The sequence below is a fragment of the Mustelus asterias genome, chromosome 1 (assembly GCF_964213995.1).
Source record: "Mustelus asterias chromosome 1, sMusAst1.hap1.1, whole genome shotgun sequence".
Classification (NCBI taxonomy): domain Eukaryota; kingdom Metazoa; phylum Chordata; class Chondrichthyes; order Carcharhiniformes; family Triakidae; genus Mustelus; species Mustelus asterias.
In genome coordinates, this window is record NC_135801.1 from 41,535,848 (window position 1) to 41,549,375 (window position 13,528).

Below are 13,528 nucleotides of genomic sequence, written 5' to 3' on the forward strand. Positions count from 1 at the left end.
TCTAAGCTAATCCCAATTGCCTGCATTTGGCCCATATCCCTCTATACCCATCTTACCCATGTAATTATCTAAATGCTTTTTAAAAGACAACATTGTACTTGCCTCTACTACTACCTCTGGCAGATTGTTCCAGACACTCACCGGCCTCTGTGTGAAAACATTGCCCCTCTGGACACTTTTGTATCTCTCCCCTCTCACCTTAAACCTATGCCCTCTAGTTTTAGACTCCCCTACTTTTGGGAAAAATTATTGACTATCTAGCTGATCTGTGCCCCTCATTATTTTATAGACCTCTATAAGATCACCCCTCAGCCTTCTACGCTCCAGAGAAAAAAGTCCCAGTCTATCCAGCCTCTCCTTATAACCCAAACCATCAAGTCCCGGTAGCATCCTAGTAAATCTTTTCTGCACTCTTTCTAGTTTAATAATATCCTTTCTATAATAGGGTGACTAGGACTGCACACAATATTCCAAGTGTGGCTTTACCAATGTCTTGTACAACTTCAACAAGACGTCCCAATTCCTGTATTCAATGTTCTGACCGATGAAACCAAGCATGCCGAATGTCTTCTTCACCACTCTGTCTACCTGTGACTCCACTTTCAAGGAGCTATGAACATGTACCCCTAGATCTCTTTGTTCTGTAACTCTCCCCAATGCCCTACCATTAACTGAGTAAGTTCTGCCCTGGTTCAATCTACCAAAATGCATCATTTCGCATTTGTCTAAATTAAACTCCATCTGCCATTCGTCAGCCCACTGGCCCAGTTGATCAAGATCCTGTTGCAATCGAAGATAACTTTCGTCACTGTCCACTGTGCCACCAATCTTGGTGCCATCTGCAAACTTACTAACCATGCCTCCTATATTCTCATCCAAATCATTAATATAAATGACAAATAACAGTGGACCCAGCACTGATCCCTGAGGCACACCACTGGTCACAGGCCTCCAGTTTGAAAAACAATCCCCTACAACCACCCTCTGGCTTCTGCCAAGAAGCCAATTTTGTATCCATTTAGATACCTCACCCTGGATCCCGTGAGATTTAACTTTATGCAACAACCTACCATGCGGTGCCTTGTCAAAGGCCTTGCTAAAGTCCATGTAGACAACATCAACTGCACTGCCCTCATCTACCTTCTTGGTTACCCCTTCAAAAAACTCAGTCAAATTTGTGAGACATGTGAGACAAAGCCATGCTGACTGTCCCTAATCCTTGTGTCTCTAAATGCTTGTAGACCCTGTCTCTCAAAATACCTTCCAACAACTTACCCACCACAGATGTGAGGCTCACTGGCCTGTAGTTCCCACGCTTTTCCCTGCAGCCCTTTTTAAACAAAGGCACAACCTTTGCCACTCTCCAGGCCAGAGATTGCAAAAATGGTATAAAGACAGGGTTCAAAGCTCTGAGTGGAATGGTGACATTCTCCTATGACCGTATGGGTTCAATGGTGGGTGGGGGAGGGGGAAATTTAGCACAAGTGCAAAAATCGGTTTCACGCTGGTGCGAATTTTCCATGGTATCTTTTGCTGGAGCCCACCATGGCAGATCGGGAAAGCCGGTGGAGGCCAGCGTGAAACTGATTCCCATCCCCATGTGGGATGCAGATGAAAGCCTGACGAGAATCTTCCACCCATGCTTGATTCTCCATTACGCCAGCGGGAAAACACATTGTTCCAGACATGTTTTGCATCAATGTAGTGTGCAAATGTCAGGACTCACCTGAACAATGTCTGGGATTGCCTCCTGAGTTTGGAATAGAGGCCGTCAGCAACCCTAGACTCCAGACCACCACAGCAGTGGCTGGGGGGAGCATCCACAGGGAGATCTTCCAGATTCAGTGTCATCAAGAAGGTCCATTTTCCAGCCTTGGAGTGTTCCTAGAGATCCATCTTCATTTTCAGGATGTCTATCTTTGTTCTTCCATAGTGCAAAAGTGATATTGGGTGCTTTTTTTCAATATGGCACCTGGATAGAATGCCGGACTACATGCCATCAGGCCTATCCTGCTGCAGAGTATGCGCAAATCACCCAGTTGAATAAATGAGGTTGGGGCAGGAAGATATGGACTGATTTCCCATCAGCATTTGCAGTGGAAACTCTGAACGTTTCCATCCTTGCCCCTGCCATGGGACTTAGTCCCAGATGGGAGAATTCCACCCTCTGTTTCTGAATGTGCACAGCATTTGTAACAAAATTGATGAATTGTTAGCACAGATAGAAATAAATATGTATGACCTAATAGCCACCACAGAGCTGGGATTTGAATATTGAAGGGTAATTAACATTTCCAAATATAGGGAGCTAGGCAAAGGTGGTGGGGTAGCTCTGTCCATTAAGGATGCGATTAGAACAGTAATGAAAGATGATCTCAGCTCAAAAGAGCAAGGTGTAGTATCAGTTTGGATAGAGATAAGAAAAAGGAAAGGTAAGAGTTCATAGGCCCCCTAACAACAGTTGAAGGATAGGACAGAGTATACAAGTATACATAAATTGGGCTTGTAAGAAAGGTACCACAATAGTTATGGGTGACTTTCATTACATATAGATTAGAAAATCAGATTTGCAAATGTAGCATGAAAGATAAGTTCATAAAGTGTTTTTGAGACAATTTCTTAGAGCAGTATGTTCCAGAGCTAGTCAGAGAGCAAGCTATTCTAAACCTGGTAGTGAGCAATGCAAGAGGATTAATTGATAACCTCATAGAATCATAGAATCCCTACAGTGCAAAAGGAGGCGATTCGGTCCATCAAACCACAATCTCACCCAGACCCTATCCCCATAACCTCACGTATTTACCCTGCTAATCCCCCTGACACTAAGGGGCAATTTAACATGGCCAATCAACCTAACCCACACATCTTTGGACTGTGGGAGGAAACCAGAGCACCCAGAAGAAACACACGCAAAGTTGGGGAGAACGTGCAAACACCACACAGGCAGTCACCTGAGGCAGGAATTGAAGCCAGGTCCCTGGCACTGTGAGGCATCAGTGCTAACCACTGTGCCACCATAAAGGAGCCTCTGAGTGAAAGCAATTATGACATGAAAGAATTTCATGTTCAGTTTGAAGGGGAGAAGTGTGGGTGTAAGACTAGTGTTCCTCGACCTCCACCGGCAAGACCGTTAACGCAAGCGAACCTGGAAAATTATGTCCTGGGCTCACAAATCATATTTAAGTTGACTTATGAATTTTAAAATCAGGTTTGCACCCTTCCCAGACGCGAGGCTGATTACGTTGGCTTAACAGGGCCAGCAATATCGCGAGAGGTGAGAAATGGGGCGTGAACCCAGTTTTTCGCCCCTCTCGCGATCTTACCAGCTTGCCACACCAATCAACCAGCGTGACAAGCCGGTAAGATCACCCCCAAGGAACATATCAAATTGAAAGAGACACTGTACAAATCTGTGAAGATTCGTGGTAGGTCCGAAGATGTTAAGAACCAGCAAAGAATTACAAAACAAAATGAAGGGGGAGAAAGTACAATCTGAGAGAAAGCTAGCTTTTCGAAAAGTAATTATATAGGAAAATAGTAACTAAAGCTTGTGTTGGCCCTCCAGAAAGTGAGTCTGGGGACTGTATAATTTAAAGTTTATTTCTTATTTACAAGTAAGGCCTACATTAACATGGCAATGATGTTACTTTGAAATTGGAAAACAAGGAAATGGTGGAGGTGTCGAACAGATATTTTATATCTGTCTTCACTGTAGAAGACTTAGAATATTTCCTAAAGATACTTGAAAATCAAAAGTCCAAGGATGTGTGGGTTAGGTTGATTGGCCATGCAAAATTGATCCGAGTGTCAAGGGATTAGCAGGGTAAATATGTGGGGTTACGGGAATAGGGCCTGGGTGGGATTGTGGTTGGTGCAGACTCGATGGGCCGAATGGCCTCCTTCTGCACTTAAGGATTCTATTCTATGAAAAGGTAAAAGAGAGGGAGAAACTTAAATCAACTAGCAATTTCCATGGAAAAGGTGCTGGGAATCTTATTGGAACTAAAGGCTGACAAATTCCAGGACCTTGCACGCTTATGTCTTAAAAAGTAGCTGCAGAGATAGTAGATGCCTCGGTTATAATCTTCCAAAATTCCTTAGATTCTGCAAGCATTCCAGTGGATTGGAAAATAGCTAATGTAACACCATTATTCAAGAACCTAAGGAGACAGAAAGCAGGAAATTACTGGCCAATTAGCCTATATTTTCCATCATAGGGAAATTACTGGAATCCATTACTAAATAGGTTAGAGTAGGATACTTAGAAAATCATAATGTGATCAGTTTTATGACATAGCTTTGTGAAAGAAAAATCATATTTAATTAATTTATTAGAGAGTTTTGAGGAAGTAATAAGCAAAATGGTTAAAGGGAATCATGTAAATGTGGTGTACTTGAATTTCCAAAAGGCATTTTTGATAAGGTGCTACATCAAAGGTTACATGGGGTAGATAGGGGATAACATAGTAGCACGGATAAAGAATTTGTTAACTTACAGAAAGCAGAGACTAGGGATAAATGGATCTTTTTCAGGTTGGAAAACTCTAACTAGTTGAGTGCTCCAGGGAGCAGTGTTGGGTCCTCAACTATTTACAATCTATATCAATGATTTGGATGTATGGTAACTGAATTTGCTGATGATACCGAGATAGTAGGAAAGTAAGTTGTCAAGAAGAGCTAGAGAGTCTGCGAAGGAATGTGGATAGATTAAGTGAGTGGACAAAAAATTGGCAGATGATACATAATTGATGGAAAAGGTCCTTAGGGATGGGATTTACGACCATTTAGAAAAATGCGGATTAATCCGGGATAGTCAGCACGGATTTGTGAAGGGCAAGTCGTGCCTCACAAATTTGATTGAATTTTTTGAGGAGGTAACTAAGTGTGTTGATGAAGGTAGGGCAGTTGATGTCATATACATGGATTTTAGTAAGGCGTTTGATAAGGTCCCCCATGGTCTGCTTATGATGAAAGTGAGGAGGTGTGGGATAGAGGGAAAGTTGGCCGATTGGATAGGAAACTGGCTGTCTGATCGAAGACAGAGGGTGGTGGTGGATGGAAAACTTTCAGATTGGAGGCAGGTTGCTAGCGGAGTGCCACAGGGATCAGTGCTTGGTCCTCTGCTATTTGTGATTTTTATTAATGACTTAGAGGAGGGGGCTGAAGGGTGGATCAGTAAATTTGCTGATGACATCAAGATTGGTGGAGTAGTGGATGAGGTGGAGGGCTGTTGTAGGCTGCAAAGAGACATAGATAGGATGCAAAGCTGGGCTGAAAAATGGCAAATGGAGTTTAACCCTGATAAATGTGAGGTGATTCATTTTGGTAGGACTAATTTAAATGTGGATTACAGGGTCAGAGGTAGGGTTCTGAAGACTGTGGAGGTACAGAGAGATCTTGGGGTCCATATCCACAGATCTCTAAAGGTTGCCACTCAAGTGGATAGAGCTGTGAAGAAGGCCTATAGTGTGTTAGCTTTTATTAACAGGGGGTTGGAGTTTAAGAGCCGTGGGGTTATGCTGCAACTGTATAGGACCTTGGTGAGACCACATTTGGAATATTGTGTGCAGTTCTGGTCACCTCACTAAAAGAACGATGTGGAAGCGCTGGAAAGAGTGCAGAGGAGATTTACCAGGATGCTGCCTGGTTTGGAGGGTAGGTCTTATGAGGAAAGGTTGAGGGAGCTAGGGCTGTTCTCTCTGGAGCGGAGGAGGCTGAGGGGAGACTTAATAGAGGTTTATAAAATGATGAAGGGGATAGATAGAGTGAACGTTCAAAGACTATTTCCTCTGGTGGATGGAGCTATTACAAGGGGGCATAACTATAGGGTTCGTGGTGGGAGATATAGGAAGGATATCAGAGGTAGGTTCTTTACGCAGAGAGTGGTTGGGGTGTGGAATGGACTGCCTGCAGTGATAGTGGAGTCAGACACTTTAGGAACATTTAAGCGGTTATTGGATAGGCACATGGAGCACACCAGGATGATAGGGAGTGGGATAGCTTGATCTTGGTTTCAGATAAAGCTCGGCACAACATCGTGGGCCGAAGGGCCTGTTCTGTGCTGTGCAGTTCTATGTTCTATAATGTGGATAAGTGTGAAATTGTCTACTTAGGCAGGAAGAACAGAAGAACAATACACTATTTAAATGGAGTGAGATTGCAGAAGTCACTGGTATAGAGAGACCTAGGTGTCCTAGTACATGAATCAGAAAATATCTAGGTAGCAAGTGATTAGGAAGGGGAATGGAATATAAAAGTAGGAAAATTTTACTGCATCTGTTCAGGGCCTAGGTTAGACTGCATCTGGGGTACTCTTATACAGTTTTGTCTCCTTATTTGAGAAAATATATAATTGAGTTCAAAGAAGGTACACTCGACTCTTTCCTAGGATTAAAGGCTTATCTTATGAAGAAATGTTGAACAGGTTAGGCCTTTATCTATTGGAATTTAGAATAATGAGTGGTGATCTAATAGAAACATATTAGATCCTGGAGGGACTTGATAGAGTGGACATTGGAAGGATGTTTTCATTTACGGAAGAGACTAGAATTAGAGGACACAGCTTAAGAATCAAAGGAGATCGGGAGAATTTTATTTCTCAGAGAATCATTGGTGTGTGAAATTCTCTTTCCCGGACGGTAGTGGAGATTGTGTCATTGAATCTATTCAAGGTTGAGTTTGATAGATTTTTGTTAGACAGGGAGTCAAAGGTAATGGGGGGCAGACAGGAAAGTGGAGTTGAGCCTGCAGTCAGATCAGCCATGGCAGGGCAGGCTCAAAGGACCAAATGGCCTACCTCTGTTCCTAAGTTCCATGTTCCTAAGAGTCAATCCAAGTAATATGAGACCACCCCAAGTATTGTGAGGCTAACTCCTCCAGGTGTCTCTGACAGGAGTAAGTCATTTAGGCCCTTCAATCTGTTCCACCACTCAATGAAATGATGGCTGATCTACAGTCACGCTTCATATCCATGCTGCCATTGAACCTCTGATTCCATAAGTTCAACTTCTCTGACAAACCTATTATATGGTACTTCATCAAACACCTTTTTCAAGTCTATATACACAACATCACTGAGTTACTCTCATCAAATCTTGGGAAACCCAGCAATGAATGGGAGGCGGGAGTTGCTAGCTCCACCATGTAAATGACTTTTTCAGCAGTCCTTGTGGCCTCCTAACAGGCAGGGGTATTTCTGCCGGCATCTCAATGAATTCTTCCTTTCAGCCTTTGCCGTTTGTATTCTCTTTTATTCCTGTGCCATGATCATGACATTCCCCTTCCCCCCCAACACTGCCACAATCACAACCTCCACTCTTGCAGTCTCGATCACTGACCTTCCCCTTCACCTGATTGCTGGGAATCATGTACCAATGGGCCCTGGCTGAGGAGTCTTGTCATTGGTCTATCATCACACCTGCCAGACAGGCTGTCAATTTGGCCAGATGCCAGGCAAGAAACACATCAAAAAATGATAATAAGATCCTTCCAGTAAGTTCAGCCATCCTCACACCCTCCATGGCTCCCCATAAGTATTGGAGCCATGAAGATTGTAGAACAAATTCATTCAGACGATACCAGAAATAGGAAACTACTAAAAAAAGACTTGCATTCAATAGCCACTTTCACAATCTCAAGATTTTCTCAAGCACTTTACAGTCAATTAAGTACTTTTATTTCAGGGGTAGTCACTGTTTCAATTTAGGAACTTCAGTCGTCAATTTGTGTACAGTAAGCTTCCACAATCAGATAATGATCAGAAAATCTCTGGAGTGGGGCATGAACCTAAAACCTTCTGCTTCAACAGCAGTACCACCAACGGAGCCACAGCTAACACATTATATAATGCATCACTATGTATTATGCAAAAAATATAATGATATAATATGGATGTCATATTATATTTCAGAGTATAATAAACCAATATATATAACTTATAGTTAATTGTCTTTAACAGCTGCTTCTTTAAAAAAAATATTCCTCAGTGTGTAATTAAAAGTCACATCCATGTTATATTTTTATACCTTCATATCTGAACCTTAATTCAAAATTTATTTCTCAAACATGTGTTCCTTTTTATTCCTTGAAGTTTAGGATGAGGATAAGAAGAAAGAAATGGAATGAAGCAAGTTGTATATATACTGTTTCGTTAAGACTAGTTGGACCAATGAGCAGAGTTAGATCTAGTTGGACCAATGAGCGGCACAGGCTTGGAGGGCCGAAGGGCCTGTTTCCTGTGCTGTACTGTTCTTTGTTCTTTGTTCTTTGAATAGTAGACTTAATATCCTAGTATTAAAATCAGGGACCTTGTGCAAAAGATCAGTTTGGGGCGTATGATTCTAAATACAATCTACTTAATTATGGTGTCATAGGCATACAGATACAAATGTGTAAAGGCTTGCTTACCAATGGTAACATAAAAATTGTTGACCAAATGATAGATAACACCACCGTAAATTACATAAAGTGATTATAATTTCCTAACACACAGATGGTATCTCAGCACATGAGTCGCAAGACAATCCTGGAACAAATTTATTGTATTTTGGCTGGAATAAATTCTTGTATAATGTCTTAATAGTCGAGTGATATTTTCATTTTGTTCAAAGTCAGCATCAACTTCTCTCATCTCAGCCTTGACTGAGTGGGTGAGTGGAATAGGTGAGAAGGCAGCTGCTGAAGCTGGAAGTTACTGTGTTTCACTTACATTCCCAGTCTTACAGTCAAGCTGAAAATCCTCTGTTGTACTTATGCATCCCACCCGCCCCCCCATCGCTACCAAGTAAAATAGTATACCGTCATTGTCTACTCATTTATGTAAGGAAAGACATAATATTTTTTCAGCCTTAAAGTTCAATTAAATGTGATGGGAAGAAAGATATTTGATATTAAGGAATCAGCTTAATCACCATTGCATAGGTGTCTCTTTTTACTGGATCTACTCAGTACTTCTAGTGGATCCACTCTGACAGCCTTGCTGTCCTTGATTGCAACTCAGTAACAAAATATGAAGATATTACTGATATATTTTCTATCGTCCATACATTTAGCAGAGCTTTAAGTTTTCACCTTCCGTGCTGTTTGTATGATGTGTGTATGAACATGCCTGTATTATCAAACTGCCGTTCATATCATGATCATATCCTGGGGTGTACACGTCTTTGAAAAATTGGAGAGATATGAGTGGCAATACCACTTCAGGCTATGCAACCACTGTGAACTCTGAAACTAACTGCTTTCAGACCATTAAGCACAATTTAACTGCAACCTAAAAAAAAAACTACATTATTCTTCTTATGTTTGACAGTTTAAACATCAGTGAAAACCGACGCAACGTTTGCAGTGGAATTACGCCCCATAAAATTACTATTTGAATTAGAGTTGAGATAGAATTTGGGTTGACAGAGAGGCTGAAATAAAAACCACAGTTGGGAAATGAAAGTAATGGTTGGGATTTGGGGCAGAGAGTCCAGATGACAGGACAGCCATTAGAAAAAGTTGTTGTTTTTAAGTATCTGATTTTGATCACAAGACAGCCTCTATTTCTGTAAGCTGACCTAATTCAGCCCAGAACTGTTCAACTTGCAGTGCTAATGGAGAAATATTTGTAATAAATGGTGATGTTGTAGATACCCAGGCTGGGATAGTGATGTGCAACCACTCCACATTGCTTTGATGTAATGCTGGCGGTGCAGAACCTTCATGCATTCAGTTCATTAAAATGATTTTTGTATGCAGCCAGGCTCAAAGATTCGAAATGTCTACTCCTACCCTGATTTCCTATTTCCTAACCATGCTGTGTCAGCAGGGACCCAAAATGCAATACCATAGAACCATGGAACCATAGAAAATTACAGCTCAGAAACAGGCCTTTTGGCCCTTCTTGTCTGTGCCGAACCATTTTTTGCCTAGTCCCACTGACCTGCACTTGGACCATATCCCTCCACACCCCTCTCATCCATGAACCCGTCCAAGTTTTTCTTAAATGTTAAAAGTCACCCCGCATTTACTACTTTATCCGGCAGCTCATTCCACACCCCCACCACTCTCTGCGTGAAGAAGCCCCCCCTAATATTCCCTTTAAACTTTTCTCCTTTCATCCTTAACCCATGCCCTCTGGTTTTTTTCTCCCCTAGCCTCAGTGGAAAAAGCCTGCTTGCATTCACTCCATCTATACCCATCAAAATCTTATACACCTCTATCAAATCTCCCCTCAATCTTCTACGCTCCAGGGAATAAAGTCCCAACCTATTCAATCTCTCTCTGTAACTCAGCTTCTCAAGTCCCAGCACCATCCTTGTGAACCTTCTCTGCACTCTTTCAACCTTATTTACATCCTTCCTGTAACTAGGTGACCAAAACTGTACATAATACTCTAAATTCGGCCTCACCAATGCCTTATATAACCTTACCATAACACTCCAACTTTGATACTCGATACTCCGATTTATAAAGGCCAATGTACCAAAGGCACTCTTTACGACCCTATCCACCTGTGACGTCACTTTTAGGGAATTCTGTACCTGTATTCCCAGATGCCTCTGTTCAACTGCACTCTTCAGAGTCCTACCATTTACCCTGTACGTTCTACTTTGGTTTGTCCTTCCAAAGTGCAATAACTCACACTTGTCTGCGTTAAATTCCATTTGCCATTTTTCAGCCCATTTTTCTAGTTGGTCCAAATCCCTCTGCAAGCTTTGAAAACCTTCCTCACTGTCCAGTACACCTCCAATCTTTGTATCATCAGCAAATTTGCTGATCCAATTTACCACATTATCATCCAGATCATTGACATAGATGACAAACAACAATGGACCCAACACCGATCCCTGCAGCACACCACTAGTCACAGGCCTCCACTCAGAGAAGCAATCCTCCACAACTACTCTCTGGCTTCTTCCATTGAAAGAATTTTAACAACACCAAGTTCTTCCATTGAGCCAGTGTCTAATCCAATTTACTACCCCCCCATGTATACCCAGCGACTGAACCTTCCTAACTAACCTCCCATGAGGGACCTTGTCAAAGGCCTTGCTTAAATCCAGGTAGACAGCATCCACCGCCTTCCCTTCATCTACTTTCCTGGTAACCTCCTCGAAAAACTCTAAAAGATTGGTCAAACATGACCTACCATGCACAAAGCCATGTTGACTCTCCCTAACAAGTCCCTGTCTATCCAAATATTTGTAGATCCTATCCCTTATCACACATTCCAATAACTTGCCCACCACCGACGTCAAACTTACTGGCCTATAATTTCCGGATTTCTTTTGGAACCTTTTTTAAACAACGGAACAACATGAGCCACCCTCCAATCATCCGGCACCTCCCCCATGAATACTGACATTTTAAATATGTCTGCCAGGGCCCCTGCAAGTTCAACACTAGCTTCCCTCAAGGTCCGTGGGAATACCCTGTCCGGTCCTGGGGATTTATCCACTCTGATTTGCCTCAAGCACCTCTTCCACTTTAATCTGTAAAGGTTCCATGACCTCCCTACCTGTGTGCCCTATTTCCGTAGACTCCATGCCCGTTTCCTCAGTAAATACGGATGCAAAAAAACCATTTAGTATCTCCCCCATCTCTTTTGGTTCCATACACAGTCTACCACTCTGGTCTTCAAGAGGACCAATTTTATCCCTCACTATCCTTTTGCTCCTAACATACCTATAGAAGCTCTTCGGATTTTCCTTCACTCTGTCTGCCAAAGCAACCTCATGTCTTCTTTTAGCCCTCCTGATTTGCCTCTTAAGTAGCTTCTTGCACTTTTTATACTCCTCGAGCATCTGATCTGTTCCTTGCTGCCTGTACATTTCATACAACTCTCTCTTCCTCTTAATCAGTGTTACAATCTCCCTCGAGAACCAAGGTTCCTTATTCCTATTTACTTTGCCTTTAATCCTGACAGGAACATACAAACTCTGCACTCTCAAAATTTCTCCTTTGAAGGCCTCCCACTTTCTATTTACATCCTTACCAGAGAACAGCCTGTGCCAATCCACACTTCCCAGATCCCTTCTCATTTCATCAAATTTGGCCTTTTTCTAGTTCAGAACCTCAACCCGAGGACCAGATCTATCCTTATCCATGATCAGGTTGAAATTAATGGCATTGTGATCACTGGATCCAAAGTGTTCCCTCACACTCACATCCATCACCTGCCCTAACTCATCTCCCAATAGGAGATCCAATATCACATCCTCTCTAGTTGGCACCTCTATATACTGATGTAGAAAATTCTCCTGAACACATTTTACAAACTCTACCCCGTCTAAAACTTTAACAGTATTAGTAATACTTGCTAATACTATTTAAAGTTAGCCTGTGCTGCATAAAGTTGGCCTGCATCTTTTAAAATTAAGGTACATTCTGACTGTAAAAGGTAGTGAAAGCCCTTTTGGAGCTAAATCTGACCTCAGAAAGTCAGAAAAATGACTGGACATGGGAGAGCATGGGTACCAAAGTTTTCTAATGCTGGACTGAAGATGCTGCATTGAGGTGGAAAGGAGGAGAGACATCCTGTCCCCATATGGGGCCAGATGGCCTTGGAGACACATGGTGAAATGGCAGTGGGAGCAGATAGCTACAGAGGGCACTGCCAGGAGCCTGGTCTCAATGATCTGGATGCAGTGTTGCACAAAGTTTAATTACCTCGCGCAAGTTTTGATGGTGAGGAATGAATTTTCAGATATCTTATTTTACCAATTGCACCACTAGCTTTAGCCACTGCTCAAATCACACACTCCTAACGCCCAACTACTAACAACCTCTATAAATCAGGACTCATACATAAAATACATATGCTTCACAGCGCTCTTGTGTACTTAGCAAGTTTGATTGAGTTTTTTGAAGGGGTAACCAAGAAGTTAGATGAGGGCAGTGCAGTTGATGTTGTCTACATGGACTTTAGTAAGGCCTCTGACAAGGTACTGCACGGTAGGTTGTTGCATAAGGTTAAATCTCACAGATCCAAGGCGAAGTAGTCAAATGGATACAAAATTGGCTTGATGACAGAACACAGAGGGTGCTTGTAGAGGGTTGTTTTTCAAATTGGAGGCCTGTGACCAGCAGTGTGCCTCAGGGGATCGGTGCTGGATCCACTGTTATTTGTCATTTATATTAATGATTTGGATGAGAATTTAGGAGGCATGGTTAGTACGTTTGCAGATGACACCAAGATTGGTGGCATAGTGGACAGTGAAGAAGGTTATCTAGGATTGCAACGGGATCTTGATCAATTGGGCCAGTGGCCTGACGAATGGCGGGAGAGTTAGATAAATGCAAGGTGATGCATTTTGGTAGATCGAACCAGAGCAGGACTTACTCAGTTAATGGCAGTGTGTTGGGGAGAGTTATAGAACAAAGAGATCTAGGGGTACAGGTTCATAGCTCCTTGAAAGTGAAGTGGACAGAGTGGTGAAGAAGTCATTCGGCATGCTTGGTTTCATTGGTCAGAACGTTGAGTATGTCTTGTTGAAGTTGTACAAGACATTGGTAAGGCCACACTTGGAATACTGTGTACAGTTCT

General features: G+C 42.3%; 1 protein-coding gene across 1 annotated transcript in view; it reads left to right on the forward strand.

Annotated features, from left to right (window-relative positions):
* The window catches only part of gask1b (golgi associated kinase 1B), an 89,865-nt gene that overhangs the window by 1,900 nt on the left and 74,437 nt on the right, over nt 1-13,528 (forward strand). The gene's annotated exons all lie outside the window — the stretch shown is intronic.